Source organism: Musca vetustissima, unplaced genomic scaffold (genome assembly GCF_032173495.1).
Source record: "Musca vetustissima isolate MV318-11 ecotype Yass unplaced genomic scaffold, APGP_CSIRO_Mvet_v1 utg22235, whole genome shotgun sequence".
In the NCBI taxonomy this organism is placed as follows: Eukaryota; Metazoa; Arthropoda; class Insecta; order Diptera; family Muscidae; genus Musca; species Musca vetustissima.
The window spans coordinates 44,573-52,275 of NW_026887156.1; positions in this window are offsets into that span (position 1 = coordinate 44,573).

The window sequence follows — 7,703 nt, forward strand, 5'->3', positions numbered from 1 at the left end:
GAATGACCATTGATATGAAATCGAATGAAATTTGTATCTATAGGTGAACCGAGTTCAATCAATCCAAGCACATGTCATTCGCAATCTAATCAAAATTTCATTTAAATCGGGTCTCTTTAAAGCGGTCGGAGTACTATTGATATGAATCGGACTAATTATGAAAGTCTGGTGCGGAGAGGAAAGGACCTTTATTACAAATAGAATTTCGGGTCATATTAAATAGTTAAGAAGATACTTGACTATTTAATATGAATTCTCTAGAAATAAAAAACAATATCTGCCATTCTGACTTGTACTTACTTACTAGAACATTTGTTTCATAAGCCAAGCTTAAAAAATTAGAGGATTTCATCTAAATAAAAAAATATAATTTGAACTTCCGTAATTTAATATTCAAGCAATTGCTAACAATAAAGTGCGTCGGTCTTGTGTGAACCTTTTCCAATCTGAAAGACTGCCTTTCGAAATGTGTCTTTTGAACTGGGACACCCTCATCCATTCTCACAATATGACCTAGCCACCGTAGTCGTTGCAGCTCGATATGTCTGACTATGTCCATGTCCGAGAATAGAATAGTACAACTGTTAAAATGGTTCATTCGATGCCGATATTCACCGTCGACTCAGATCGGCCGGTAGATTTTTCGGATAATTTTTTTTTTTCAAACACTTCAAGAGCTGCCTCACATACTTGCGCAAGTACCCATGCTACTGATCCATACACCAGCACGGGCATTATCACGGGTCTTGTAGAGTGTGCCCTTCTCTTTGCGAAAGGTGGCCTTGTTTCTAAACTGCTTACTTAGACCATAGTTGCATCTGTTGGCCAACACTATCCTTCTCAGAATTTCAAACCTGATGTTATTAGTTTTATGCAGTTTTCAAGTTCCACAGTTGGTCCGAGTCTACTGGACTTATTGTGCATTGACATCGTCAGTTCGGTGTTCTCGTCATTTACTGCCAGATCCACTTTGGCATACTCCTTCTCAATTTGTTCAAAGGTGGCTGATGCCACTCGTCGACGTACGCGAATACATCTGTTGACCTTTGCCTCTTCCTTTTCAGCAGAATGTTAAAAAGGTCGCACGGGAGGAGAGGCAGTCCTCGTTCGGTATTGGAGGGCTCCAGAGATTCTTTCCGACTTTAACTGCTGATATTGCGCCTCTTAAAGTTATCCTGCATAGCCGTATTAATTTTTCAGGAATGCCGAACGCAGACATGACTTTAAACACCTCTGAGTGGATTGGTATGGTTCAATAATGTAATCATATTATATGCAATGGAAAGCAAACTAATTCTTCTATAGTGGCACATATCGTCTTGTTTTTTTGTTTGTATACCGTACACAGGATTCTGAGGTTCCAATCATTGGGCATGCATTCCTCTAGCCAAATAGCTGGTAGATGCTCCTGACAAGCATATGACCACAAGCATATGACCACCTTGAATAGTTCTTCTAAAGCTGCAGGTGCCTTTGGACTACTGTTTTATTATTCTTCAGCCGATTGTTTGCTATTCTGACCTCATACCACCACATTTTATTGCTTCTGGGTATCTTCTTCACCGCAACTATTTAATAAAAGAAGATTTACAAAATGCTCCTTCTAGATTTGTGCTGTACAAGCATGGGGACTTGCGCCCTTGATTACATGTATCAATAAGCGTTCTATTTAAGCAAGCCATTTCATATGGCGGTTTCTCAGTTACTCCCCGATCATTTTCTCCCTGCACACCTCTATTCTAGATCCTCAACACGCTGTCTGCATCTGTCACCAGATTTCCTTCTTCATCTCTACAGGAGGATATGTCTGCACCAAAGTCTTCTTTTTGGTGTTTTACTCGTTGGTAAAATTTCTGGACTTCTTTCTAGACTCCTGTAAATCTCGATTCGCTCACGTTTTTCTTGTACTTTCTTCTTTTTTATATATTTTTCTCCTCTTTCCTTTTCTACCGAAAATTCTCTTTTGCATTGTGTGTTGCTACTGCTTGCAGGGTTGCTCTATATGCTGTGTTTTCACCTCAGTAGCATTAAGACACTCCTGATCGTACTCGCGGCACATGTCAGATAACTATATCAAAGAGTGTTGAAAGTAGCTATCTCAAGTGACACCGCGGTGTATTCACTATTCACAATTGAGATGAAACAGGGAACAAGATAAGTCTAGGCTTTGCTTTGTTAAAGCCAATCATCCACTCTGGCTGATAAGCTCCTTTAAAATCCGCAAAATATAAATATTCGGGGGTGGGGTCATGTGAGAGCTGTTCAAAAAATGGCAGGACGAATTAGACTCAATTTAGAACGCTAAGCCAAATATTGTGCAAATCAAAGCATATAAAAGGACTTTGATGCACTATTTACCTAAAATCGGACGAAAATATATATGGGAGCTATATCCAAATCTGAACCGATTTTCACGAAACTTAACACACATCATGCTAGGCCTAATTTATTACGCTGTGCCAAATTTCGTGCAAATCGAAAGATATATAGACTACACAATTTACTTTAAAGGTGAAAATATATAAAGGAGCTATATCCAAAGTGACACCGATTTTCAGGGTGTTCTAGACTTAATTCAGTACGCTATGCCAAATTTCGTGCAAAGAAGTATATATAAAGACTTTGGTACACCATTTACCTTAAATCGGACGAAAATATATAGGGGAGCTATATTTAAATCTGGACCGATTTTCGGGAAACTTGACACACATCATTCTAGACCTAATTCATTACGCTGTACCAAATTTCGTGCTGATAAGATATATAAGGACCGTTTACATTAAATCGGACGAAAATATATATGGGAGCTATATCTAAATCTGAACCGATTTTTCCCAATTTCAATAGGGTTCGTCTTTGTGCCGAATAAGTGACCTATGCGAAATGTCATCCAATTTGGATTATAAATGCGACCTGTACTTTGTTTACAATTTAACATCGACAGACAGACGGACGGACATGCATAAATCGACTGAGAAAGTGATTCTATGCAAATTGTGTGAATCATGTGTCTATCTCGTTTCCTTTTGCCTGTTACAAACATATGCACAAAGACATAATACCCTGTACCACAGAGTGGTGAAGGGTATAAAAAATCGGTTGTCATATGTTACGTGGCCGTTTTCGAAAAAGTAAAGTCCAGTCACATCTTCGGAACAAAGAGAGCACCAAACAGGGACTCTTTCTGGATATGATGGCATCTCTTCAATTACTTAAAAATTCTCAGAACTATTTGGTTTATTAACATACCCACTGAGTGAGAACTGGTGCCCTTGTTTACATGCATCGATAAGCTCGTTCGCTGCGTTTTCTTTTAGTAAGTCATTTAATCAAGTCATTTTACAAAGTACGCCATATCGTAATGTGCTGTATGGCAGTCCTACTTCCTGTCCGTACATTCTCTTCTATTGTTTTTTTCATTTATTAGAAAATTTTGTTAGGCGTCCTGCTGTTATCAACCGCAAGTGTCTTTGGGAGTTCGAATTTCCCTAAAATCATGTCTTCAATATTTTTATTAACGAATCTCCCATATGATTTATTGCGAATATTTTGAAAATGAAAAATATTTAAGATATTTGCATTACATCTTCATTTTCATAATTAACTTAATAAATAATATGTGGTAATATCTTCAAACTTCTAATACCCAATATATTACGGAATAAAGACATCAAATCAATTTCAATGGAAATTGAACAGCTACATTTGAAATGTATTACCTAATTCGAACCCCACCTCCCCAAAAAGTGACATGATGAAAAGAGCAAATAATTCCCAAGACATTGTTAAAATGAATGTAAATTTAATGACATTGTAAATGGAGATTTTTACAACATTTAATTAATGTGCGTATATTTCCGATAACGACAATGAACATTAATAAATGTCAAAATATTCATTACAATACACAAGCACACACACACTCCTGGAGAGAGTGTGTGTGCGGATACATGTACATAGGATGGATATAAAGGACATATGAATTATTACAGCCCAGCCAGCCACTGCTTGTCAGTATATGTGACATGGAAATGTACAAAAATGTATTCCAAAGCATAATATAATAAATTAATGAATTCCTCAATGCAAAGTGAAATCAAAGTGAACGTCTAATACAAGATTTATCGTAAAACATATTTCTTCAACCACATGCACTTGTAGATAATTAAAATATCGCTACTTTGAGGTAAATTCTGACACATGTAAGTTAATTTAAATGTTTGTATAAATAACACATAGATACATACTTACAAATTTTAGGAAATTTTTAATAGCTTTCTTAAATTTATTTTCTATGAATAATAATTAAATTTTTGTCCAACATTAAACATTGGATTTTTGACTTTGTATCTGGATTATTTGCCATTAAAGAAATTTTATTGTATGGCATGTTTCGACTTCATCGGCAAAAGTAATTTCAAGAATTCTAATTTAAATTGTAAACATTTATTAAACTGAAGCATTATATCAGAATTATTGAAATTGAAAAATTAAATATTTAAGAGTTTATTATAAAGTCTTAAGACGATATATTAATTGAAATAGGACGTAAGAAGTGAGAAGTCTTCTATATCTCAAATACGGAATTACGGGATCTACGGAAAAGTCACAGAACCGAAGTTGATTAAAAAATACGACTAGGGTTTCGAATATAATGTTCCACCCGCCAAAAATCTTGTATTACAGAAATTAGCTCGATATAGTAATATAACATTAAAAAATAAAAAAAAAACAGTAAGGAAAGCAGTAAAGTCGGACTGGGCCGACTATATGATACCCTTCACCACTTTTGGTATATTGTACATATGTACCCCTCCAAGGAACATACGCAAGTCTTTCAGCAACCTATGATAAATTACATTTGATTCTGGCAGATTTAAAGTCGACTTCGTACCATGGGACAAATTTATGAAAAACGACTTATAGCAAAATTACACGCTATTCGGTCGCCGCACTGTTAAATTTTAATTTCATTCAGACATCCATTCGAAATACATATGTAAGCTATGACAGCATTTACATCAATTTCAACAAAACGCATTTACGTTATTCTCTCAACTTGATACGTTGTGCACAAAATCGTGTAAATCGGACAAACTTTAGAAGGTTGGTGCACCATTTATGTAAAATCGGACGAATATATATGTATATGTGGGAGCTATATCGAAACCAGAACCGATTTTTCCGAAACTTAGCACACGTCATTCTAGACTTAATTCAGTACGCTGTGACAAATTTCATGCAATTCGAAAGGTATATAGGAACTTTGGTGCACCATTTACATAGAATCGGACAAAACTATATATGGGAGCTATATCTAAATCTGAATCGCTTTTCACGAAACTTGGCACACATCACTCTGGACCTAATTCAGTACTTTATGCCAAAATTCGTGCAAATCGAATGATATATATAAGGACTTTGGTGCACTATTTACCTTAAATCGGACGAACCTATGTATGGGAGCTATATCTAAATCTGAACCGATTTTCTCGAAACTTGGCACACATCATTCTGCATATAATTCAGTACTCTATGCCAAATTTCATGCAAATCGAACGATATATAGGGACTTTGGTGCACCATTTACCTTAAATCGGACGAACCTATATATGGGAGCTATATCTAAATCTGAACCGATTTTCTCGAAACTTACCACACATCGTTCTGCCCCTAATTCAGTACACTATGCCAAATTTCATGCAAATCGAAAGACATCTAAATCTGAACCGATTTTTCCCAATTTCAATAGGGTTTGTCCTTGGGCCAAATAAGTGACTTGTGCCAAATAAGTGACTTGTGCCAAATTTCATCCAAATCGGATTATAAATGCGACCTGTACTTTGTTTACAATTTAACATCTATAGTTTACAATTTAACATCTATAGATGGACAGACGGACATGCATAAATCGACTCAGAAAGTGATTCTATGTATATTCTCAAAAGGAACCATGTGTCTATCTCGTTTCCGTTTGCCTGTTACAAACATATGCACAAAGACATAATACCCTGTACCACAGTGTGGTGAAGGGTATAATAAAGATCGAGCTTTGAACATTTGGACATACTTTGCTGCTATTGCCGTGTTGTCAGTATATACCTTTCCTCCTAAATTTCGATATTTTAGGAAAGGTAAGGGGATCCCCATTTTCGGTTTCAAGAAATTTAATTTTGTTTTTTTATTTAATTCGAATCTATACAAATTCAAGAATTTTCCTACAATTTTTCAAGTAAAAATCTCAAGAACTCTTAAAATATAGCAGATTTATTTTTACAACATCAAGTGACGGCTTCTCAAACTTTAAACGCATTTTTCTCCAAACAGAGTTTTTGCGATTGGCGTGCTGGATAATTCAAAAACTAATAATCCGATCGATTCCAAATTTTAGGACGTTTCTCTGTGAGTGTATAGCTATCGTATGAACTAGGATAAATCCAATCGGTCAAGCATTAGCAATTTTCAACCTAAGTGGGTCATTATAAGTTTTCAGAGGATAAAAGACAATCACGGATTTAGCCAGTCCAAATATAGGCATTAGAACCCTAACCATATTTATACCCATCACAACACTTTGGTACAGGGTATTATGATTTTATACATATTTTGTAACAGGCAAAAGGAATCGAGATAGACCCATGCTTCTTTTTGAGAATATGGATAGAATCACTTTCTGAGTCCGTTCGTTCAAATTTCGATATAGCTCCCATATATAGTTACGTCTGATTTTATGTAAATGGAGCACCATACTGTCAATGTTTTCCGATTGAGACAAAATTGTGCACAGCTTACTGAATTAGGTCCAGATTGATGTATGCGAAGTTTTGTTTGAATCGGTTCAGATTTTGATATAACTCCCATATATAGTTTCGTTCGATTTTGTGTAAATGGTGCACCAAACTTCCAATATTGGTCCGATTGAGACAACATTTTGCACAGAGTCCTTATTCACGTTTGCGTTTAGATCAGCGTTGAACAGAACTAAATTGAGAGTAAGTATTTGAGAGAGTAGAGTAGCATCAAAAATGACTGACGAAAAGAGACAAAAAAAGAATACGTGTTTAGCGATCAGCGCTATCGTACTATTTTGTGCATTAGTGGTTTAGATATAGCTCCCATATATAGTTTTGTCCGATTGTATGTAAATGTAGCGCTATACTGCCAATATTTGTCCAATCAAATAGATCCAGATATATCTCACTCAAATATATTCGTATATATATCTCACTCAAATATATTCGTCCGATTATATGTAAATGGAACACCAAACTCCCAGTATTGGTCCGATTGAGAAAAATTTTTGCACAGAGTACTGACATAGGTCCTGATTGATGTATGCCAAGTTTTATTGGAATCGGTTCAGATTTAAATATATCTCCCATATATAGTTTCGTCTGATATTATGTAAATGAAATACCATACTGTTAATATTTGTCTGATTGAGACAAAATTTTGCACAGCGTACTGAATTAAGTCCGGATTGATGTATGCGAAGTTTTGTTGGAATCATTTCAGATTTAGTTATAGCTCATAAATATTTTATGTAAATGGAGCTCTATACTGATAATAAGATAAAATATGTGATAGACAAAAGTTTGGATACTGCAGGTTGACGTCAGTGAAGTTTTGTTGAAATCGGTTCAGATTTAGATATAGCTCGCATACATATTTTCGTCCGATTTTATATACATGGCGCACCGAGG